This window comes from Ursus arctos, unplaced genomic scaffold (genome assembly GCF_023065955.2).
Source record: "Ursus arctos isolate Adak ecotype North America unplaced genomic scaffold, UrsArc2.0 scaffold_3, whole genome shotgun sequence".
NCBI lineage: Eukaryota > Metazoa > Chordata > Mammalia > Carnivora > Ursidae > Ursus > Ursus arctos.
Window position 1 is genome coordinate 53,998,524 of NW_026622985.1, and position 25,666 is coordinate 54,024,189.

At 43.6% G+C, this 25,666-nt stretch overlaps 1 long non-coding RNA gene across 4 annotated transcripts in view; it reads right to left on the bottom strand.

Moving 5' to 3' along the window:
• Positions 1 to 25,666, bottom strand: part of LOC125281111 (uncharacterized) — a 266,321-nt gene that overhangs the window by 180,842 nt on the left and 59,813 nt on the right. For all 4 annotated transcript variants that reach the window (XR_007188179.2, XR_007188177.2, XR_007188178.2 and 1 more), the window contains exon 4: positions 14,631 to 14,751. This is a non-coding gene — a long non-coding RNA (uncharacterized LOC125281111). The remainder of the gene's footprint in view (positions 1 to 14,630; positions 14,752 to 25,666) is intronic.

Sequence of the window (25,666 nt, forward strand, 5' to 3'; positions counted from 1 at the left end):
TACAAAATGAGGTCAACACTGGAGCAATGGTTTCTTAGTAAGCTGTGTGTCCTTCACTGGCTGTGGTCTCCCTGAGAACAGGGACCTTGGATTCTCCGTCCTTAATTCCCTGGCAGCATCTAGCACCAGGCCTGTGCATAGTAGGTCCTCAGTAAATGTTAACTGACAATATGGCTCTCCTTTCTCAGTAAAATAGAAATGCTATTAGTTTAACCACACAAAACTGCTTCTTTTGTAGAACCAAAATGATTATTGGCAATCTCATAGAGTGAAACCCAATACTGTCCCTCTACTATTAGCTACCTTCCACATACATTATGCCTAATATTCCACATACATTTCCTAAGAGGCAGTGTGTGCCTACCACTGTAGCCACACTTACCTCCACTTACAAGTGAAGAAAGAGATGTAGATTAGTTAAGAGATTGCCAAAGCCAAGTAGTTAGTCAAAGAATAGCTAAACATTGTTGTATTGCTCCCTAAACCCTTTATGGTAGTCACCTTTCCATCATAAGTGAAAGAAACCCGAAGTGAACAACCTTAAGTAGAAAAGTAGATTTAGTGCCTCATAAGGTAGGAAGTTAAAGGGTGGGTTTTTTCAGGCACAGGGACTCAAAAAATAGCAATATTCTTTTTTTCTTTCTCTTTCCATCTCTTTGTTCTACTTATTTCTCTTCTTTTGTATACTGGCCTCATTCTGTCGTATCGCAGGCTTTCTCTACATACAAAAGCAAGAGGTCCTAAATCCAGCCTCCATGGAAGAATCCCATTGCCCGAATCTCTGTGGAGAGGAAGATTGGGTTTGGCCAAGCCTAGGTCATGGGCCTATCCCCAGGATCAGCATTATGGACTGAATATCCATGTACCCCCAAAACTCCTATCTTGAAACCCTACTTCCCAGTGGGACAGTATTAGTAGGTGGAGCTTTGGGGAGGTAATTAGGAGATGAGGTTGTGAGGGCAGAGCCCTCATGAATGAGATGAGTGCCCTTATAAAAGTCACCAGAGAGCTTGCTTGTCTCTGTTCTCTGCCACGTGAGGGTACAAGAAGTCGGCAGTCTATACGTGGAAGAGGGTTCTCACTGGAACCCAACCATGCTGCCACCCTGATCTCAGCCTTCCAGCCTCCAGTACTGTGAAAAATAAATGTCTGTTGCTTAGAAGCCATCCAGTCCCTGGTTGTTTGTTATAGCGGCCTCACAGACTAAGACAGCCATGGATGAGGCTCTATTATTAATAATCCAGCAGAACCATCTAGGACAGAGAAGAAGACTTTCCCCAATGGAAGGAGAAGGGAGGCAGACAAAACCACAGATGTCCAATATTGCCTTGTCCATTCCTTCCCCATGTGCCCACCATCCTGCCTGTGAGCTCCAGAACAATTTATTTGCTGATTAATGAATGATGTCCTTATGACAATGTTGGTATTCAGGAGGCTGAAAGACCAACTCACTACTTACTCTAATTTGGACATGCCACCCTTCCCCACCACACCCCCACATCCCTAAGAATAGGGCGGATCCATGGCTTGCTTCCCGTCAGGGGCAAGGGGCTACAGACTATACTGTGGCCAGGTCAGACCTGGTCAAGGTTCAAAATCAAGTGCCCTTTACTTTACAATAAACCAAACAGAGTTGGGGGGGGGGGGCATCAGCACAAACCAACCACCCCTAAGCAAACCCACAAGAGGTGAAAGCCAGAGAGCAAGCTACACGGCATTTCTAGAATAAGGCAAAAATCACAGGCATTTCACAATTAATTTGGGGAGGACCGAGCTTATCAGAGAATGAAGTTAAGGCAGTGTGGTTATGCAGATTTTCTCGTTTCATGACAATCTGTACCCAGGGATTTATTGAGAGGAAAGAAAATAAATGATTAAAGGCGCACGTAGGTGTTTAATGAATATCTATTGAATTAAACTGGATTAAGTTAAGGACGACCTAGTCTTTCAATCATATAGGCAAGCAGGCCGTGACCTGTGGACTTAGATGTCTTTCTGAAAGGAAAGTGGCCAATCTGGTAGCAGCCAGGAAGCAGTGGGCACCGTGTCCTGGCAGAATTTGCCTGTGGTTGCAGCCCAATGGGTGTGACTTCATCTGCTAGAGGAGATGGCCTAAGAACACCCCGGAGTAGGCTAAGGGAAGAGGTTTTGGCTTTCAAGAATACCCTTACTAAGCAGCCCTGCTCGGCCGTGTGCCCTGTGATGAGGTCTTCTCTGGTTTCCAGGTATTTTCTTACCAGAGGGGCGCCACTGCAATATCCTGCCGTGGCCCTTCCCAGTGCAGATCAAGAGCGGCCTGGGGCAGAACCGAGACAGGTTTAATGAGACAAGGGTCAAACGTCTTGAAAGAATACGGCATCACGGGCTGGGCGCAACACTTCTGAGACTGCCTAGTGAGCAGAATGCGCAGGGATCCCGAGAACGAGGTGCCATCCTGGGGCTCCTCAGAAGTTTTCAGCCGCCTCTAGGGAATGCCATCCTGCCCCAGGAATGAATTCAGCATTGCTCGGAGGGAAAAGCCATCTGTTCGGGGCTGTCCGCTCACAAGTGAGTTTTCCCCAGAAGCTTTTTCATGAACCACGTCTGCACCAGGCATTCACTGCCGTCAGGGTCGGGCCATCTTATACACTAACAGAACAACGAGTTGCTTATTGTTGTTGATAAAGAATGCAGTTTCTCATTGGTGGAAACCACCCCTTGAGTGATTCATGTAGGCTGCACACAGTGGAACAAAATAAGAATGAGTAAGAAACCTCCAACAGCACTCACCATGCGTCGGTCACAGAGCTAAAGGCTTTCCACATGAGAACTCATTCAGTCCCACAGCCGCCCGGGGAAGTAGGTGCTATTATCACCCCTGTTTTATAGGCGAGGATCACATGCAGTAAGTGGCAGGACCAGCATTTGAAAGCACACAGTCTGTTACCAGAGACCATGTTCTTAATTGCCATAAACACTGCCCTAAACAGGGGGGTTTTGTCCTGCAAGTGAGATCATGTGTATAGAAGGCATGTGGAAGGCACCCAGCACACATCATTATTGTTACACCAATAATATCAGGTCTCATCAACATATTACAATCAATAATCATTACTAAATTGATTATTTCATATAACTGATGGTAAAGGTGATCTCATTTGACCAAAAATCACAGAAGAACTAATGACAAAGGAACTGGACCAGTGGTAGCCAAGGTTCTGAGTCTGCTTCTAACCCTGAGTCACTGATATACTAATTTACAGTTCTGGATTAGTGTCTCTAGGTTCCGCCTATAAAGACAACTCCTCAGGCTTCTTGGTGATCTGGTTTTGACATCTTCAAATGAAACACCAAGAGTATGTTATTGCACAATTGACACTAAAGTTGCTGAATATTAAAATAGTAAGATTTTTTAAAAAGAATTTTGAAACAAATCAATCCCAAAAAATAAATTTATCATCAACCACTTTTTTTTTTAAGACTTTTATTTATTTGAGAGAGAGAGAGAGAAAGCACAAGTTGGGGGGTGCAGAGGGAGATGCAGACTCCCCACTGAGCAGGGAGCCAGATGCTGGACTTGATCCCAGGATCATGGGATCATGACCTGAGCCAAAGGCAGACACTTAACCAACTGAGCCACCCAGGCACCCTATCAACCACTTTCAAATGTGGCTTCCAGCTGCTTCCATGTACAACTCAAGAAAGGAAACTGTGTCATTATAGCATCCATCCAAGACAAAAGATTTAGCAGCCAACTGAAGAAAACCTAACTGGACATATATTTAATAAGAATCATTTAAGTGTGAAGGCTGAGAAATGTTATGGCCGACATGTGAATGTTCTGTGCACCCACCAACGAACCACAGGACTCACTACACCTGCAAGCAATGGGACAAGAGGTTTTGCTCATATGTGGGCACAACCAAACCAACGTTGAGAGCGTCCGCACTCTGTGGCAGAGCAGTACTTACAGACAGGCTCTGTCTGCCTCTCCCCACCGACAGCCATAGAAATGGCCCAGGAAGGATGCAAAACTGCTCTGAATTGGGCTTTCACTGAATCTGGGGACTGCCAGAAAAATGAGTAGGATTTGGGTTTATTTTTGTTTATTTGTTCATCTGTGTGTTTATTTGCATTTTAACCAGAGCAACTTTCTGAGTGAATTTACAGGGATGAGGGCTTTCTCTAAAGATTTTTCTTTCCCACTGGAGTATACACCGCCATTTTAAGGAGCATTTCTATCAGCCATGAGGCTTTGCTTGCAACTTTTTGTGTAGCCATTAATGTTAAAAACAGAAGCTATGGCATCCATTTGCATTCCAGGCATAAAGGAAAACTGTTTCCCTTGTTAAGAAGGCTCCTGTGTTTCCAGCAGTGCCCCAGATGCAATGTTTTTTTTAGGTGGAGGGAAAGGAAGGCAGGCAGAAAGTGAGCCGAGAAATGGCTTTTTTTCTAAGTGTGGCAGATCATTAATAATCGGTGAAGGATGGACTCAAGAAGCCTCAGCGCACATATTTCTAGGGCTGAAGTTGAAGACTTCATTAATATTCTGGAGGAATATTGCTCCCCTGAAGTTTCCTCGCGGCCTCCGATCCAGCTCAGCACCACGTAAACAACGAAGGGGCAGTAGATTCTAAGATAGTCCCAGAACTTTATCAGTGTTAGAAAGAGAAGCCTGGTTCCCCACGCCGATGCAGAAATGAGCTGGTTTGCTTTGTTGTTAATCAGTTCAGGTTTAGCCTCTTGACTCTTCAGGCTTATATAGTGTTGCAAAACGCTGAAAATCCATTTTGTAGGAAAATGTTTAGCTCTCGTAGTGTAGTAGAGTGTGCCTTATTTCTTTTAACCACATTTAGAACTACTTCAGCTTGATGGAGTTTATCAGCCCATGCCAGAGGCCTTTCCAATTTCATTTTAGTCTGACTAAAACCCACTTACCCCTAGAGGACTGAATGCATGGATAGGAGAAAACACAGCGTCTCTGTTTTGGCTACAGAGGGCTGGAAGGAGAGAAGGGGGGGAATTTCTCATTGGTTTCTGTAGCAATGTACATAAACAAGTATCAGGAGTGGTCCCAGGGCCGGCTAGGAGATGGACACCTCCATACCTGGATCTGGCATGGCGTATAAAGGAGGAAAGAGGGGAGATGGAACTTTTTGCTCATTCTGCCTATCTAGGTGTAGAGTATTGGGAGGTGGAAGACAGCATATCAAAGGAAAGAAAATTGGGGAGTGGGGAGAGAAATTCCTTTGTTTTATGCAAAAATCCCTCAAGGAGAGGGAAACAAGCAAGCAAGTAATAAATAATATGCCCACGTGTAGCCCTGAGCCCAAGCAACACTCACAGTCTAGACCCTTGCAGATCTCCTCTCCCTCCAGCCCCACGGCCTTGAGCAAGCCACTGGTCAGGGACGGTGGGTGGCTTTCCTGCCAGAACACCCAGGCCTTCCAGCCCTGGGCAAAAATATCCACGTTGGTACTTTGTAGCCTTCTGATAAGAACAAGCCCTGTTTGTTTCAGTACTAACTTCTCCGCTCCCTCAGCGTCATTTCCATTCTACTGTCATCCTTCTCCAACTTTTCTTTTTTTAAACCCTTGAAGGAAATGTCACCGAAACATAAGGAAGAGATCATTAGTATGTCTAACAGTGGACATTTTTTATTATGTAGAGCTCTGAATCCACACTGAACAAAAGCAACTGTTCAGAACCCTCCAAAAAAAAAAAATTGCCCAGCAATTTTAACTTAATGGGCAAGATTAATGGATTGTCATATAATGTGAAGGGAAAGTATTAGAAAAAAATGAAAGTGGCTCTACAAAATTGGTTTGGAACTGGAGTCTCCGTGAAGGCCCTTCAGCTGGAGGATTACTGTCTGCCGGGCTCGCGGCTAAGCAGTGTATTAATCTGAAAGCCATGCCTCGTACTGATACCCAGCACTTAGTGGTTGGTTTTATGTTAAAAATGCTTAGTCTGAAAACCTGTGCTGAAAGTTTGCCCAAACATCTCATAGTTGATTGCAAACCCGAGTGCCTGGGGGCTCTGAGCCCACACCTCAAGAATGTTGGTGATTGGGTGACATTCTGGCTCCACACCTGGATTTGTCAAGGCCTCTTAACGGCTGCTGGGAATGTGCCCTGCCTGGGGCCCGCTGCCCTCCCCCATCACCCCTCTGACAGATGAAAACACAACAGGGTCTGTTGCCTGACTGACACATTCCTCTCCTGTCTGCCTCTGAAAGGACTTTATTTAACAGTCCTGGAGTCGGGCTTTTGACTGACAGATTGTGAAGGGTAAAAGTCATTCGGTTCCATTAAGCTCTGTAACTGCTCTGGAACAAAACACCTTTAAAAAAAAGTGTCGGGGGGAGGGGAAAATAGAGCTGTGGAGAGTGGGGGCATGAGCTTTAGGGAGAAAAAAAGGGGATTCTTTTCAGGTTCAAAAACAATCCTTCTCTTTGCCTTCTGTCTATCAATTAGGGCGGCGTTCCCAGAGGGAATACAGGCCTGGCCTCATTGGTGTCATTCAGTTGCCAATCTCCTGACAGGGACACCAAAGGGCCTCATGTAGCGCTGCGGAAACTGTCTGTCAGGCCATCAGCAGCTGCTATGACGACATCACCTCTGTTTTTCTAGGGCTGTTATAGAGAAAGGGGGGCGGGGGGCTCACCCAACAGAGTCGAAGAGTCTCAGCTCCAAATCTCGGTTCATATTTTCCTTTTACAACCCCCCCACATCTCTTCAACCCCAGGGTGAATTTCTTCACAAAAACAACATCATTTCCTTGCCTGGCTGGGCTACGGAGTAAATAATAACTCGCCAGCCAAGGACACGGTCTTGGGTGTTAGAAAGGGGTTCTGCTTCAGGGAAAATTGAAGTCCTGACTGAATGCATTCAGTGACTGGTTCACACGAGCCCAGAGAAATGCCATTTGTGGTGAAAGGTGGCTCAACCACCCGAAAGGCCTGCCTAGGCAGAGCTGTGTGAAAAGCAGTGTGGCCCCACAAAGGGCTTCCTGCCAAGCCTTAACCTTGTTTGGGTTCCTGTGGCTTTCATTCCCCCCTGAGTTTTGCTTGGAGCCCAAAGGCTCAAATAGAGCTCAAAACTCTAAGCCAAACTCAGCACCAAGCAACCACTTCCCACTTTTCTGTTTTTCTGCCTTGCTCTCTCCTTTCCCCAAGGCCAGACACACATAAGTTAACTTGGGTTTGCCCCAAACACTCCTTGGCCTCATCGGATCACCCTGAAGACCCAAAACTACAAAGGAGGGGTGCATTTACCTGAGCTCCTGGCTTGGCTGGGGAAAAATTGCCTTCCTGTCTCCTACCTCCTCCTCTCCTCTCTCTACCGTTTCTGGATTCTGCCTGAGACAAGGAAGGTAAATCAGAGCCGTGATGGCAACCTGCTTTAAAGATACGTGGTTGCCTTCTCGTGTTCTGTGATAGCTGTGTTTGTGATTGTGAGCATTTCCCTGGTAGCCTTTTCACATTACACATCCTTCCAAATGGTAATGACAGCACTTTGTACCAAACTGAGTGCTGGAGAGCACCACTGCCAAGCCCCATGGCTAGCCGTTGTGTTGCAATACTTCTGCTTCGCTTTAGGGAAGGGGATTACTGTGCTTCACACTTTCACATGAACTGTACAAAATGTTTAGCCAAACCCTGTAAGAACATGTCCATAAAGCTCTCTCTGTGCTGCCAGGGCCACGTTGTCTATCTCTTTCCTAGAGCTTATTTCTTCCTTCATTCCGAAGCCTCTGCAAGGGTTCTATACTGCCTGATCATAAACCCCATCTGGAGTGGCTGAAATCTGTCCACATAGCAATACCCCGGTCTCAGGCACCCAGATGCTGGGGCTCGGTCTGTACCACCCCCATGAAAACCATGCCTGGGGAAATTCGGAATAAGCCAGATTTTTGGCACTGGGGTTGTATGCAGAGGAGCAAGTGGACAGCATCATTAGAGAGAAAGAGGCAAACTTGATTGTCATCTTGCTGCTCTACAGCCTCAGGAAGACACACTCAGGGTCCAGCCCTTTGCCATCTGCACCAACAGAAACTGCAGCCGTCATGGGAGGCACTGAGGGTTTGCTAATGAACGAACGTTTCCAAACTGCTTTGCACATCTTTGGTTTTGATCGCTGCACAATTTCATTACTCAAGCCCAGAGGAAACAACCTAAGGGATTGGGCAGGAGGCAGGGATACACACAAAGAGCTTTGACTTCCTGGGGGCGTCACTGCAAAAGGACTTCAGTTACTGGGTAAAAAGATGCTGGGAGTATTTCACTTAGGATGGATTACTTCAAAAACACACTTGGAAGCCGCAAGTGAACAGATGCTTGGAGCTCCTGAGTGCTGAATGGCGACATGGGTTCCCATCCTGGGGCTCCACATCACTCTCCAAAGCCCTAGAACTCCAGCCCTTCTCTTCATGATTTTTCACAAGGATTCAGATCCAGTATTGTGATGCTCACATTTCTGGCCTTACCATAGACAATAGTTTCCAAATGTTTCTCAATAGAAGGCCCAATAGTATAAGATCTGAATATCAAACTGTCTGTGCTAGAAAGACAACCATCTTTGTTTACTACTTTCTCAAGGAATTCCTGACTGTTTGCATCCACCTTGGGTTTACATAGCGCTCTGGCCCCACATCCCAATATCTACTATATCAGGCACTGGGTCTCTTCTGTTTTTCTTTGCGCTGTGCTACCAGGACTTAACCGGTCCTTTGGGCCTTCAAAGACAGTGAGGCTTCCTTGCTTGTATATAATATCCATTGGGTACTACCTTCTTTGACTTGTGTATTCTTATAGCATTTCCCATTGACTGGTTACATTGAAAATAACCTTAAACCAAACCTATTACAATTCAAATTCAAAGGAATAACTGGTTGCTACTATTGTCTATATATAAGTTTAGACAAGTCCTCTAATTTATATGAGAGGATACCCCAACTATGAACCAGCCTACTCTTCTCACATTCTTATAAAAGAGCAATAAAATCTATCATAAACACCACTCTTTCATCTTTCATTTTCACTCCCATGCAAACCATGAGGCTCGGTAAGAGGCACCCAACAAAAAAATACCTAACTTCTTCCCTACTTTCTAACTCAGGATAATGCTGAGCCAGGAATATAAATGCTCAGTGTGTTGCCTTGTGCTGAGAGTTACATCTTTCTGTCTCTCTCCACAACGGGATAGAAGTAGGGATTTGAATGACCACCTATAATACCCACTGGGACAAATCCTGTGAGGAGAACTCTAACATGGTCCTTGGAATGCTGTGAATTTCTAAAATATCACATATACCCCTACTCAAAGGTATATAAAATTGCATTATTTTAAAAATTATCCAGATTTTCTATTAGCCACACTCACAGCTCTCATGATAAAACAGTAATAACTTTGAAGGAATTGGGATACAGAATGAGTCAGGAAAAAAAAAACAAAAATAATTGACTAAGAAAAAAATCTAATATATCAGCCTTAAATTTAAATATGAGAAGTATATTCTTGGCACTGCACAGACGCATTTTGGAAAAGTTCATTTGAAAAGATAAATGGAATTGATCTATTAAAAGTACAGAGACAGCTGTCAGATCCTTAAATAGTAATTAAGCTACATTTTTCCAAGTTAAGACCTTGAACCTCAGCAATGATCTTAGACCAGGGATTAAAGATACACAGGCACGTTAATCTTGGCTTCACCTTCCTAGACCCCATGGATTATAATGACTTTACTAGAATAATCATTATATAGGAGAAGACTGGCTTTTTAAAAGGGAACTTCCTAAGAAAAGTCATTCTAGAGGTAAAATTAACTCTGGTTGGAAGTATTGCATATTGAGCATTGAGTGCCCTCTTAACAGCAGGGGACTATAAATTTAATCCCAACATTTAAGACTTCTGTTGCTTTTATACAATTGACTGGCTTTGAAAAATACTGTGCCCTTTAACTTTCAAACACTTGTTTTGTTCTTAAATATAGAAAGAGAAGGAATGGGAGGAGATAACAACAAGAAAAGAGGTAAGAAAATAACATGGCTCAGCTTGTTACTGAGGTTAATAATGATTCACCTCTGAAATGTGCATTTATCATCAGCTCGGTTCAGGGCCGAAAAAGCCAGGGAGCCCAAAAGATGAATGGGAGCAGCACAAAAATGGACCAGTCACAGATGACTTTTCTCAAAATGGTAATATTCAATTAATGCTCAAACAACGCAATGAGAGAGAGCTTAGATTGTTCCAAAATGAAGTTGAGTACCGTAGAGCTTCCACAGCCGGAAGGAGCTAATTGTCAAACATATTCTGTCCCATCACCTTTTTTCTTCCCTAACTTCTAACATATATTACATTTTATGCATTTAGAAACTGAAGCAGTTTATACGAAAGTGCTGTTTAACGTTTTGTGAAAAAAACAGATTCTCACAAATCACAACACCCTGAGAAAACATGTCTTTAATTGGGACCAAAAGCCTAGCATTGTTTGTATATTGAAAATGAGTGTGTTTCATTGAATTTCATGGTATATTTATTATAATTTTAGAGGGAGTAATAGCTATTAAAGAATCTTTGGCAGAGGATCTTTGTTTTAAAATGTTCTGAGGACCGAGGCTCAGTTTTCTTGCTCTGAACCATTTGTTTCTCTGTCAAGTGGTGTTGACAAGTTCACAATACTAAATAGCCAATTCTTATTCCTTTCTGGAACCTCCTTATCTTTCTTGGGAAATGGGGAGCTTTTCAAAATCTCCAAGTTTCTGCAAAGACGCTGGAGGTGAAAGAATCAAGAGAGAAAACTCTGGCTCATCTTGGTTTTCATTTGTTCCATACACTCGATCGGAACATTTTAAATTCTCAGTTTTCCATAAGAACCAATCAACACTTGACCCATTTCCTAGTCATCTCACAGGTGAATATGTGAGTGTAGAACTCGAGCAAAGGCTGACAAGTGAGAATGGTGTAAGCCACAAACACACTCATGATGCTAAAAGATGTCCCACCTTGCTTTTTTTTTTTTAAAGATTTTATTTATTTATTTGACAGAGATAGAAACAGCCAGAGAGAGAGGGAACACAAGCAGGGGGAGTGGGAGAGGAAGAAGCAGGCTCATAGCAGAGGAGCCTGATGTGGGGCTCGATCCCGTAACGCCGGAATCACGCCCTGAGCCGAAGGCAGACGCTCAACCGCTGTGCCACCCAGGCGCCCCCCCACCTTGCTTTCTAATGCTCTCTCCCACAAGGACACCATGGCTAAGGCCTGGTCTCTCTCTAATTCCCAACTGCATAAAGTGAATAGTATTTCATAGGGGTCTTGCCCGGACAGTGTATACTTATGGCCTTTCTCTGAATGCCTGATCAAGATTTTCTATGAAGTCTTGATCTTTCTTCCTGTTTGTTTCATGACCCAAGCTACAGGGAAAATCAAAATCCAAGCTGGGAGCCAATGAAATGCCTAAAACCATCTTTTCCAAACTGCTGTGTTTGTCAACGTCAAGCAAATTAAAGCTTTTCTTCAGTTCTTTTAGATGCATGTTCATTAAAACCAAGAGCTCTTTCTACTGTAAGTACTTGAGATGTTTATATAATTAGCTGTTTTTCTAGAATAGTCACCACTCATACACTTTTAAATAGGTGTCAGAAGACACTATGGTGCTCTTAATGTTGGTTTGACATTTACGATTTGGGCTGCTAACGGGCACGAGCGGCCTTCATGCTCCGTGGATGCACTGTCGTTCGTAGTGTGCTACACTGTGGTATCCGCCTGCAGTCCGATGACGAAGCGACTGCAGCCCGAGCACCAGCTCCTCAACAAGGTACTTGAAAGAGAGTAGATCCCCAATATAACACAATTATGAATTCAATAAATACCTATATAAACCAGAGCAATTCAAGCTCCCAGTCTGCACCCTAAGTATCAACCACCACACAGAGAAAAGGCCAGAAACAATAACGTTTTCCTTTTAGGCTTGGATTGGAGTGTCTCCTATCATCAGAATTTTTTTGTAATAGAGTCCTCTTTATTACTAGTTTTCTTTTCCTTTTTAAAATTTTATTTATTTATTTATTTATTTAGAACACAGGCCAGTGGGGGGAGGAGCAGAGGGAGAGGGAGAGAGAGAATCTTAAGCAGGCTCCCTGCCCAGTGCAGAGCCCAATGCAGGGCTTGATTTCAGGACCCTGACACCATGACCTGAGCCCAAATCAAGAGTCAGTCACTTAACCGACTGAGCCACCCAGGCGCCCCTATAACTGCTTTTCTATAAGTATATGAGTATAATTTCAATCTTTAAAAAAAAACACAAAAACTTGTTTTAAGCAAACACAACAATGGCAAGGAGTCAGTTTGAAATCAGTATGACACCAGAGCACAAAATATGCACTTACTACTTAACCTTATCTTCAGGTTTATAGTATGCCTCTATACAAGTCTGAGATGTAATTTATAATTATGACATTTCCCCTCCTGTCGAGAGTCTATTATCTTTGCTGGAACTTTATTTTCATCTCTATTAGTTAAAAAGCAGAGGAATTTGGCCCATAATACAAAATAAGAAATGGAACCAACTGTTAAAAAATATAGACCCACCATCATCAGTAGAGCTAGCACAATGACAAGATTTGGGTAGCAGGTCTTTGGCTGTTTTCAGAGGTCCGATGTGAAGTAGAGACATTGAGTTCAATTATGTAGCTATTTTAGGTTTGGGTGCCTGACTTGAAAGATTGGGATAATTGTCCCAATTATCCTCTACACGTTGTATGTGCAAATCCAAGCTTAAATTGTGATTGGGCAGAATACTCAGTGGGAAGACAGGAAACTTGGATTCTGTGTGTAAGTGGCCCAATGATTTAGCCTGTAATGTTGAACAAGTTACAACCACTATGTCTCAGTTTATTCATCTTGCAAATAGGGAAGGAATCCCTACTATAACTATCAGTTACCAAGAACTACAAAGTGCCAATCAATTTGCCAAAGTACATTGCATTGGCGAAAATGAAGGCTATTGACATTTCTGACTTTGAACAGCAAAGTTAGAATACTTTCTTAAGGGGTGCCTTAAGAAAGCACCTGCCTTTGGCTCAGTTCGTGATCCCAGGGTCCTGGGATCGAGCCCCACTTTGGGCTCCCTGCTCAGCAGGGGGCCTACTTCTCCCTCTCCTCCCTGCTTGTGCTCTCTGTTGCTATCTCTGTCTCTCTCAAATAAATAAAATCTTTTAAAAAAGAATAATTTCTTAAATAAGTTGTTTTTTTTAAAGATTTTATTTATTTATTGGAGAGAGAGAGAACATGGGGAGGGAGGGTCAGAGGGAGAAGCAGACTCCCCGCTGAGCAGGGAGCCCCATATGGGGCTCGATCCCAGGACTCTGGGATCATGACCTGAACCGAGGGCAGACACTTAACTAACTGAGCAACCCAGACGTGCCTTAAATAAGTTGTTTAAATGGAAGGGACAAAATGCTAAAAGCATAGACAATTTTAAACCTTCCCAGTAGCCACCATGACACTAATGGAAGATAGTGCGGGTGTGAAAGCATCACACTAGAAATTAGCACGTTCTTCCCATAACTAGCAATTTGCTCTAGTCCCTATGTATGAGTCTTTACTTTACCAGTCGTGGGTAGGAAGCCCTAGGAAGCAGGGAGAAGCCAAATTCGTGGGCATCGTCTTTCTATCGAAGAGTTCGCATTCTAGTTGGGAGTGCTAGGGCTATTTATTTTTTCTTTGTGTGCTCAGCTTCAGTTCTTCCTCCTTTCTAATAATGGTGCCCTAAATATTGTTTGAGCACTCCCCTTCCCCCTCACTCCTTGCAGTTTAGGTAGGACAGACCCCACCCCCATCTTCAGGGCACATGCCCCACGCCCAGCCAATTAGAGCTATGTGATTTGTTCAGGAGTGGTTCACAGCCAATGTGAGCCAATTTAGCAGACAGAAGTGTCTTCTTCTTTCCTCTGGATTTGGAACTGGGAGATCAGTTTGTAGGGTTGCTGCCAGCCATTTGTCCTCACCAGGCAAAGCATGCCTGAATAACGGAGCCAGCTCAAAGAAAGGCAAGACTGAGAAATGGAGAGAGACTATATAGATCTCAAGAGCATTGTTAAAGCCTCTGGATCCAGCTGAACTCTTAGGTTACTGAGCCAATAAAGTCCCCTTTTTGCTCAAAGTAGTTTGAATTGAGTTTTCTGTTACTTGCAGCTGAAAGAGTCTAAACTGATATAGGACGACAGACATGTAAGCAATCTCAATGCAACGTGATAAATCCTAAAGTGAAGAGAGAAACTAAATGTTTGGAGAGCTCTGGACAGAAAGTATTGCTTCTTCAGATCTCTATCAATAGAATGACTAAGTCTGCACAGATAAATTTTAAAGCCCCCCAGTCCTGAACCCATCTCAGCCCTCCATGGTTCAGGAAAGCATTTGCTCCTGACAGCCTCCCTTTGGCGTCCAGGACTGCTACACAGGACGTAAGCATGCCCCTGACGGCTCATTTACTAGGAAAGCAGGGTACCTTTCTCTGCATCCTAGAAGATTCCATCAGATTATTAACACAGTGGGTCGCAGTTTGTAAATGCAAGCCCATGGCCAATTAGTGGAAGAGGTGAGCTTGCCAATCGTAATCACCACACCACCTCAGACTCTTCCAAAACTTACCTCACAACATTCCTGGGTCTTTAGGTAAATCCTTAGACTTGAGGCTTAACAAAATGAATCACACATGTGTCTTCCTCTCTGATGTGATGTGCACTGGTCTGGGTGAAGCATCGTAGCTGTTCTATACAAACACAAAAAGCATTTGAATACATAAGATGATGGGTAAGATAGGAGGGGTAATAAGAATCAGAGAAAGTTCCTGGAGTTGTCATCATTCTGGCAGTGGATCACTTTCTGGGGTTCCTTTCATGTAGAGCCTACAACTGGGTTATTACAAATAAGCACAGAGTTAATCCAGAAAATGGCTTAGTCTCGTTCCCTCAACATGCAGATCCTTCAGCCAGAGATGGGGGTTCCTCCACACACCAGGTGTCATCTGGACAAAGGGAGGGTTCTGCTCTCCTCTCTCTCCAGGCTAATTGCACATTTCAGATGGAGTGGAAATAAAAACCCATCATCCATTGCTGCTGCTGCCGCTGCCACAGCAGCTCTCAACAGAGGTGACTGGCTTCTGGCCATCCCCATATTCCTCCCTCTCAGTGCATTCATCATTCTGGTCATTAGATAGTGACAATATTAGCCAGATAACCACAATCAGAGCAGAGAGACAGCATTCTTTAATGCATTCCCAATACTGACCTACCCAATGTGGCTGGTCACTCCGAAGAAAAATCATGCAATTATTTGCACCACAGCATCTGTGTGTGTGTGTGTGTGTGTGTGTGTGTGTGTGTGTGTGTGTGTGTTGGGGGGATGGCAGGGGCAGCTCCTACTAGAAGTCAGGTGCTATGTTAGGTGCTCTGCTTGCATTATCTTGTTTTGTTTTCACAATCATCCTGCCACATGAAAACTCTATTATCTCTATTTTACAAAGAAACTGACACTCAGAGACATTAACTTGCCCAAGATCACACAGTTAACAAGCAGTGGGACCCGGCCTCAAATCTGGAGTCTGCATTCTTACCCATTATGCCCAGGTACCTCCCCCAGTTTTGCTCTTTTTCCAGAGATGATGTAATTCAATCCTATCACATACCCACTTTTTTTGGCTTGACAGAATTTCTTCCCTGACCCCATTCCCAGCTCATTCTGCTCCTTAATCCCGAGATAGAAAAGTAACCAGATAAGACAGTATACTTGTAACTAAAATAACAATGTCATTCCCAGAGTGCTGCTGGGAATGTACAAAAGTGCTGTGTGTTTACACCGACAGTGTATGTGCTTGTGTGTTTGGGTGGATCCAATACATAAGATCCTCTCAAAAAAGATCTTGAGAAAATATTTCTCCATCCAACAAATTTTTACTGCATATCTCCCATGTGACACTGGAAGAATACTAAATAGTTATGTTAATCTTTGGATTTCTGGGGCAGACACGTAAACAGGTACAAAGAGAGAGAACAGCAAACTCCAGAAATGTGCTGTCCACCAAATCCTTTGACTACAGTGTGAAAGGACTGGAAATATAGGACAAAGTTTTGAAGGAAGTAACATTTTAATTAAACTTTGAAGACTGAGAAGACTTTTGACAAGTATAGAAGGGGAAGAAAAACATCCAGGGAATGCTAAGTGTGAAAAAATAAGGTGTTCAGCTGAAGTCAGATTTTCATCAAAAAGTCCAATATGATTGGTAGATGAGAGCCTATACAGAAGTCTTAGGAGGAGTTGGACAGATAGAAGGGGCCAAACCATACAGGACCTTTATAGAAGACATATGGTGTTGTCTTCCCACCGCCCATGCTACTTTAGACAGCTGCTCCTCTTCCACTGCATGTGGTCCCCGTGGGGCTGTTATCACTGTGTCCAGGCACCCACATTGTAGGGTGGGCACATGACCAAGGTGGAGCTCATCAGAGCCAGCATTAATGACTACTCCGGGGCTGGACACATGGTCCAAGCAGGGTCAGTCAGGGCTTCCCTGGATTCATACAACAATATCAGAAAAAAATAGTGCCTCTTTTTTCCCAGGTTGAAAGGATATCAGTTTGGATGTGGGCAGCCATCTTCCCCGCTATCTGGAAAGAGCATGCCTGTAGCGTGAAGCCAGGATAATGAGGGACCTGAAGCCAGGAGACAACAAGAGAAAGACAGGGCCCAGCAGGCATGGATTGGGTCCCTGGGTCCACCTGCGTCTGAACCTCTGGATCCACCCTTGGACTTCTCAGTTGCATGAGTCATTAGCTGATTTCCCTCTCAAGCCAGTTGGAGCTAAGAGTCCTGACTAGTACAGTGATGAGGGTTATGCTAAGGCGTTTGGACTTACTGAGGCAGGGCTGGGAAGCCACTGAAAAGCCTCTCCTCTTAAGTGCTTAGACAGCAGACTTCTACTGCAGACAGAAAGTCTGTGGAGAGATTACACAACCTTTCAGGGGCAGAGGCAATAGCCACAGAACCTTCTAATTCATTATGCAAATGAAGGAAGTTAAACTCATTCTACAGCCACTATAGAATGACATCCTTGGCCGTCACAACCTACCCAAAGATCCACACTAACTGATAACATGAGTTAGAACTACACATTATTCCCAATATAGTCAGCAAACTCTGGATAGTGGATGTCTCACCCCGCAGGGTGACAGTATCTCACGAGGAGCAGGTGACGTGTAAGGTCAAGGAACAGGGCCTGAAATGGCATTACTGTAACAAATGCGAAGGGTCTGGTTACCTCCCTCTCTGAAACCTAAGACATTCGAAGGAAAAGAGGTGCTGAAGCATCTGCAGTTGGCGGTGACATGTGAGAACGTGGGTGACCACCCCCGCCCCCACCCCACACATGCAAAGGCAGGGACCGTGCCTTTTGCTGCAAATAGCTTTGAACCATCTGCTCACCTCCAGCCCTTGCTTCTGTCTTTGAGAAAAAAGAAAACCACTTTGCTCTGAGGCCCAGAGCTAGTGCATCAGGTTACATGTCACTTTAGCGGGTCCATATCACAAGATGAACCCTTACCAAATAGGAGCCACTCAGGGCTGGGAAAAACTTCAAGTGGGCACTTGATCCTCTAGGGCCTCTGGATAAGAGAACATATAAGCCCAGCGATGTGCCTCCTCTGAACTGGAAGGGTCTTACCGTACTGATTTAACATAGCAACAAGTAGACTGAGGGGTGGTATTGCCTCTCCCTGACCTTTGCCCCCACCAGCTCCTCCTCCCACCACCCTTGCAGGACACAGAACGAAAAGCCTGGTAGAAGCAGGAGGTCAGCCAGTTGCAAGTCAGCATAAGAGTGCTTAGCCACCTATGTCTGCAAAGGAGGCTGGGGCAGGAGGATGCAGCAGGGAGATCCCAGGACCCACCATGTCTGAGGCTTACAAGACTCAAAGCAGACTGTTGTAGCAATGGCCCCACTACATATGGCTAATTCCCAAACACTCATTTTTCACATTTCAACAACTCTGAAATAGGAATGCATCTGTAATCAATGGTGTGTCATACTTGAAAATTGTTAGCTTTTCCTTTCTTGGGGATTTTTGAAATAATGGTGCGTTTCACGGTCGATGTTTTTGTAGGCTCAACAAAATACTATATTCAGGACCACCTGCTCACGATGTTAAGCTAAAACTCCCTGTCCATTCTCAAGAGACATTTTGTACTCCAAAAGACCCACCACAGCAGTGGGAGCAGGAATCACAAAAACAGGAGAGATCCCGGTGCTGCAAGGGAGGTAAATGGTGGACCCCACTCGGTTTCCTCCGAAGTCGCAATGTACAGAAGGAGGTGTGGCCTGTGAACCATTCACATTTAGAAAATGGCAGACTGCTTCGTCCTAGAGGAAGTCATCAGCTCCAATAACATTTCTCACCTTGATGTTTGGGTTGTTGAGGGCCCATGGTGACTGAGGTGAGAAAATGATGGAGATGTTAGCCATAGGATGATGACCTAACCTTTAGGTAGAACTTCATAGTTCTCAGAACACTTTCCTAAGCATTACATGACCTCAGGCCAGCTGGTATCTTCCCCCTTTGTATATGTGAGGACACTGAAGCGCAAGGTGGCAGAGTTAGTCAATGGTGGAGAAGTGACTGGAGTCCTGAGAAATACAGTCTTTCCTTATGACCCTTCAACTGTTCCACAAGAGACAGGAGAAAGCTTTAGCCCTTGGTAGACCTTTCTTCAATCCTTTCGAGCTCACAAAGTAGAATCATGAGAGTGATAAGTCAACTTTTTTTACCAGAAAAAAAAAAAATGTTAGTAAATAGAGTTAAAAGGGCAAATTCATGTTTAAATGTCCATGTTTAAAATGGTATGTACATTAATATTGATATTTGAAATTTTAGTATGAGAAATTTTAGTATGATTATTTAGTAAATAATGTGTGCCTCAGAGGCACATTTGTTAAAGTGATATTTATTTATTTATTTATTTTTACGATTTTTATTCTATTTATTTGACAGAGAGAGACAGCCAGCAAGAGAGGGAACACAAGCAGGGGGAGTGGGAAAGGAAGAAGCAGGCTCCCAGCGGAGGAGCCTGATGCGGGGCTCGATCCCAGAACGTCAGGGTCATGCCCTGGGCCGAAGGCAGACGCTTAATAACTGAGCCACCCAGGCGCCCTTAAAGTGGTACAAATTTAGAAAATAATAAGAGGTTCAAAATGTTGAAAGCAGTTACACAATCAGTTGACCCATCATTAATGAGTGCTTTTGGCAAGCAATACACATGTGCGCACGTGCACACACACACACACACACACACACACACAGAGGCTGTGATGGAAGTCTTCCCTCATGGGAGCAGACAATGCTATTACAATGCAATTAGGGGGACAAGATAAACATTAAAACATATATCAATACGAAATAGTAAGTGACTAGCTCAAATAGGGGAAAGAGGATGAGGCTGGGACTGTCAAGGCAGGCTACCTGGAGAAAGAAGGATAAGAGAGAGGCCGAAAACGTGGTTTGGCTTTGGCTCAGCTGGGAGGAGGCAGAGATGGCATTCCCGCGTCCTGCAAACAGGTGAAGAAACAAAGGAGATGTTATTGAGAGCTTGGTACCTAGCAGGATGCTCAGGGAGGGTCACTGAGGGAAAACAGAGATGAACAGCTGCTTCTGTAGAATAAGTTAGTACAAGTGTGGCTGGAAGAGGGGCTTATAAATAGAGTCCTAAGAGAAAGTCCCAAGCACAGGTTATAAAGTTCCTTGAAAATAAGACTAAGGCATTTGAATTTTAACCTATAAATAATGAGGAGTCACTGAAAGTTTTTGAGCAGGAGAACTGGTCGTGAGAGTGGCTTTACACAGATAATTTGTAACACGTCAGTGAAGGAGCCCACAGAAAATTTCCATGTAAAACAGTGGGAGGGGGTCACTGAGACAGAGACCTTATCTACAGTGCATCCTGAGATGGATACAGCTGCCTTCAGTGATGGCCCACCTGCTCTGTCCTCAAGGACAAATGACAGAGTGTAGGCTGTCAGTGGGCATTCAAGTAGAAATGTCTACCAGCAGTTGAGCTATGGGTCTTGCACTCAGGAGAAAGGCCCAGGTGATATTTATATAGAAATAGATGGAGATAGAAATAGATGGTAAATGTTCAGGTTTTCCACATTGATTAATACATGTCAACAGCTAGTTTTATGTATGTGTGTATATCTGTATCAATGGATGATACATAGACGAATGACAGACAGATATGTTTGAAATTTGTGCTTCTGACTCTCTCCTCTCTTTCTCTGATCTTTCTCTCCTCCCTTTCCAACAGTCTAGCCCCTTATGTCACCCAGTAAGTTCTGGCACTGACTTTTTTGGATGATGGCAATGTGCCATTCTAGCAACTAGAAAGACTCGGATATGGCCTTGCTTCTGATCTGTTAGAGTCCCGAAGATAGAAACACTGGCTGAAACCGTGATTTGCACCTTTCGTTCATTTATTCGTGCATCTGACAAATATATCTTGAGAGCTTCCCCTGTGCTGGCACGGCGCTTAGTGCTGGAGATGTGGCTGTGAACGGGGCATTCTTCATTCATCTGTTTAACCAATGTCTCTTGAACACATTCGATGTATGAAGCTCTGTGCAAAGAGCTGTGTTCGTCGTGGTTCCTGACTTCAAAGGATCACAGCCTTGCAAGAAAGAAAATAAACCCCTACTGGCAATATCAATATACATGAAGTCATCACCTTGCAGGGAGTCCGTTCAGGACTCCAGTCTCAAATAAAGCGTTCCACCCGGGGGAACTGAGGTCTGGGGAGGAAATGCAACCTTTATAACTGTCCTGAGCATGTCGGATTAACAAGTGCTCTTGTAAAAGTAAATGCCAACTGCGAAGCTGCCTATGGGCCCGTTGCCTCCTCAAAGGCGTTTATGTTTATTTATTTATTTGTTTATTTATTTGCTAGATTTATCACACTTGCAGGCTGTGCCATTTGGCCTCGGGGTCAAATAAATCTCTTTTAAAACTTTAACATCATTCTTAAGCATTGTGTATCCTTGCGTGCCCCTGGCAGACCTTTCAAAAGGCTTTACAAGAATAGAATTAAATCCATTTTACAAATAAATACACTGGGAACGTTAGAGTTTAAATGCATCACAGAAGGCAAAAATAAATTCCAGGAAAAACCTGGAGGTAAGATGAAAGTGTCCTACCATCCCTTTTAGAATCCTCAAAATTAAAAAAGAAAATATGGTAGGGGGTAAAATTCTACCTCTCTTCTTCTTGGCACATGTCCCTGTTGCAGAAGGCATTTGCTCCAGAAGGATTTGTCATAAGGTGCAGGAAGACCGCCAAGGGTCATAGCAAAGTGCGGAATGGAATGGAATGGAAATCCATTTTTAAGAAAGCTGGTCATGTCATTTGAAAAATCAGCCGAAGCAGATTCATCTCCCAAAGCCTAAGGCTGTCTCTGGGAGACAGTTACACATGAAAGAAGAGCTGACTCTTTGGGCATCGGGTTCAGGTTATTATTCTACTAACATAACTAATATTGTGTTAAATTATCCTTTCACTCAGTCATCAAACATTTATCCAGCACTAGGTACTCAGCACACAATTAGCTGCCATGGAATACAAAAAATAAGGCAGGGTTTCTGATTTTAAGGAGTATTCGTGCAAATTAAAATTCACAGAATAATACATCCTAGAAAAGTTGTTCTCATAGCCCGAGGAAGGTGCTCAATATTAGGAGGTGACTGATTCCTCGTCACATATTCTCAGCCTACCATTTTCTCATTTTTTTTTCCTGTGCTCCAGAAATACCAAGATAGATTCATTCTACTATTAAACAACTTACTTTTTCTGTCATCTTTTTCAAAGGCATTGACTTGTTTTGGGTAAATTGGTTTATTTAGAAAGACATGGCAATAAATGTTATCAAAAACATGGGTTTTTTGTTCTCATGTTTACCTTAAACCATGATTTTGGATTAACCAACAGATTCCTGGCCCCAACTGCATTGGATAAGGGACCTTCTACTTTACAATTTTTATCACTACAACTAATAAACACCAGAAGCCATGCCTTAAATACCTGTGATACTCTGCCGGTCCCTCCAAAACAAACAAACAAACAAACAGTACTGATTAGGAGTTCAATAAATATGTATTAGATAAGTAGTTGCAAGATCTTGTCATCTTATAACCAACATCTCCTCCAAAATCTCTAATCAAAATATGGCAAGATTTCTATGCAATTGACACTGTGAAGCTAACTCTCCTTCATCGCCTGTTTATATTATACCTTTATTTTCTAAAAAGAGAGTTTTGACAAAAGTTATATGTTCTCAGACAAGCCAGTTTGCCTCTCTGAACTGCGATTTCCTTATCTGCACTGAACTCACGTGCTAGTTTTGAGGCTCTAATTGGATAATGTATCCAAAGTTTCCTTATAAACTGTCAGGGATATGATAGACTAGCAATCTAGGAATGCTGATATATGTTTTAAATATAATAGAAATGTAAAGCTTCTATTCAATATTACTGTCTTCCTATTTTTTTCAAAACAAAAGCTTTTATTATTGTAATTGTATTGTTGGCTTAATAAATGTTAGCTACTATTCAGCTATGTTTTGTGTTAACTAAGTCTGGCCAACTTGCCTAAAGACCTAACAATAAATTATACGGTCATTTCTAAAGAACTGCGCAACCTGTGGTCCAAACAACTAACTTAAAAATGAATTTTTAGAACATCACCTATTTACAAGGAGGGGTTATGCAGTAAATAGGGTTAAACTGACAAATAAAAAAACTTATGAGAATAATTTCAAGAGCGGAATGACACATTCTGCCAAAGTCAAAAACCACATATTCCATGGACATATCAAATTGTAACTGTGATTTTTAACAATTTAGCAGGTTTAAGAGTAACAAACTGCAGACATTTTCTTTCTGATTCTGACAGAATCCTTTTAACCAGAATGGCAAATTCCCCATTGGTGGCAGGGGGCAGGGCAGGGCAGGGGGGTGGAGGGGGGGACCAGAGCAGCCACCAATGAAAGATTCAATGTCAACCCCAAGACGTGACTATTTAGCTATGGAATGAGCTTTCTCCAAAAGTATTTGAAATCCTCCATCCAGGCAAAAACCTAGACAAGAATTATTGAATTCTCTAAAGCTCACAGAACTCCTAATTTAATGGAACAATCTTGTCTTGCCAAAATGAACAGTCCTGTTCACTGCCTGCCCCCAGTGACCTCCCAGCCTCATACCTCACCAGCCTACCCATAAATCCTTGGCCTCACCCCCTGGTAAATGCCCACTAATCCCTGGGGACACTCTAGGCACGCAAGACCTGTTTCATGCTATTCGTGAGTTTTGCCTCCACGGCCTCTTGTGAATCTTTCAAGATCTAAGTTCGCCTCCTCTGTGAAGCCCTCCCCACATATTCCAGAGACAATTGCTTCTTCCTTGGGCCTTTTGCCATGTCGGAGCACTGACGGCTTATGTGATGATTTTCTTCTGTGCGCTTGCCTACTGACTCCAAGACCTGAAGAGCAGAAATATCTTCAGGCACTCTTCTAAATGCTTTAACGTGTAGTAACTAAGTTAATACTAATAATGGTCCTATGACGATGATAGCTACTTTCATTATTCCCACTTTACAGGTGAGAGAACTGACGCTCGGAAGGGTTAAGCAGTTTGCTCACAGTTACACACCTGTAAATGGCAGAGCTAAGATTTGAAAGCAAGAGAACCGACTCCAAGGTCTGTGCCCTTAGTCACTGTGCTATCCTCGCCCACAAGAACTTCGCAGAGCAGAAACGTAAAAGATCGGAAGGTGGCCTGAAATTTGACAAGAACTGCCTTTCCTCACAAGGAAGACTATATCCAAGGGCAGCCCAGGGCTTCCTCGGGTGCAGTCTATCCGCAGAAGGGGTAGGAAAATTCTCATTTTGTGGCTAATTGAATTAGTGCCTCCCTCTCAAACATAATGAAATTCAAAGCCATTTTATTAGTCCTCTTGGGACTCTTTTTAAAAATTCTTCCTCTGCTCCATTAGATTAGACGCCCTGCATAAAATAAGGTCAGATTCTTTCAGGGTATCTCTTTGTTGCTCCCACCTACACCGGGGCATGTGTAGGTCATTCTGTTCAGTTTTGTGGGCTCCCTTCCTGACACCCCAGGAAGAGATCAGAGTATCTCCTAAACACCAGAATCAAACTGACCCTCACCCACCACATGCTCTCAGAGGCCAGTGCTATGTACTTCTGGATGTAGCGCTGAAATCATCAGCTAACCCAGCTCAGCGTGACAGAGGTGGCCCAATTTAAAAGAAATCATCTTTGCCCCTGACCAGTGCCACCCATACAGATGCACAGCCTTTGAAAAACTTGGCTGTGCCCTGGGGCGTCTGGGTGGCTCAGTCGGTTAAGCATCCGACTCTTGGTTTTGGCTCAGGTCATGATCTCAGGGTCATGAGATGAAGTCCCATATCAGGCTCTGTGCTCAGTGGGGAGTCTGCTTGAAATTGTCTCCCCCTGCTCATCTCCCTCTCTTCTTCTCTCACTCTCTCAAATAAATAAATAAATCTTTTTTTAAAACTTTAAAAAAAGAAAAACTTGGCTGTGCCCTAAAAGGTCTTTTAGGGACACCATGGTATCCCCTTTACTAAGCATAAGACTTGGATAGGAAGTCAAAGCTTCCTTCCCTCCCATGGATTTGTCTACAGGTCCTCAGGCTGGAGAGAAACCGAGGAAGGACATTTCATAATTGCAAATTGGTCTTTTCAAAACAACATTCCTAATGATAACGGCTGTTTATGGAGTGCTTATCTTCTGCACCTGACCCTGAGCTGAACACTAATAATCTAGGGAGTGAACACTGAATGCTGATTCTCAGTGTAGTGCAGTAAAAATGTGGGCTCTAGAACGAGGCTGCATACATTGGAACCTAGCTGCTCCCCCACTGCTACCAGTAGGTTGGTACAGATGGTTTGGGGGAAAACAAACAGAACACCGATCTGAGGTAACCATCATTCATTAAATGCTAACACCACCCTATGAGGTAAGTACTATCCTCAAGTCCATTTGACAGATAAGGGAACTCAGGCATGGAGGGATGAAGTAACTGACATAAGGTCTCGCAACTTCCCAGCATCTCACACAGGAACCTACAATGATAGTCCCTGCTTCAGAAGTGGGCACTGGCCTCAGTTAGCCCAACTGAAGTGACTATGGGTGAAGACTGTGGACGTTGGAATTCATGCTACAGCGTAACTGGGAGGTCTGGGGAGAGCTGGCACTATGGATGGCCACTAGATGCTGAAGGAGTCTGCCCCTGCACTGATGGTTCCACTCAAGCCACTCCACTCAAAGGTGCCTCAGTTCCAAGCTAGTAAATTCTCCATTTGGCCAGTTTGGGTTGGGTTTTCTGCTACTTGTGGACAAAATTATCTGCACATCCTAACCGATACGTTGTCTTATTGTCCCCCAATGACAATTATGGAGGTAAGCAACATCGTTACCATTTTGTAGAAAATGAAGCTCAGAAAATTTACCAGAGGAGTCCTATCTAGTAAAAGGTGGAGCCAAGATTCAAACCAAATCTAACTTCAAGACTATACCAGTCAGCCCACAGTAGATGGTGTACTAAATTATAAAGGACA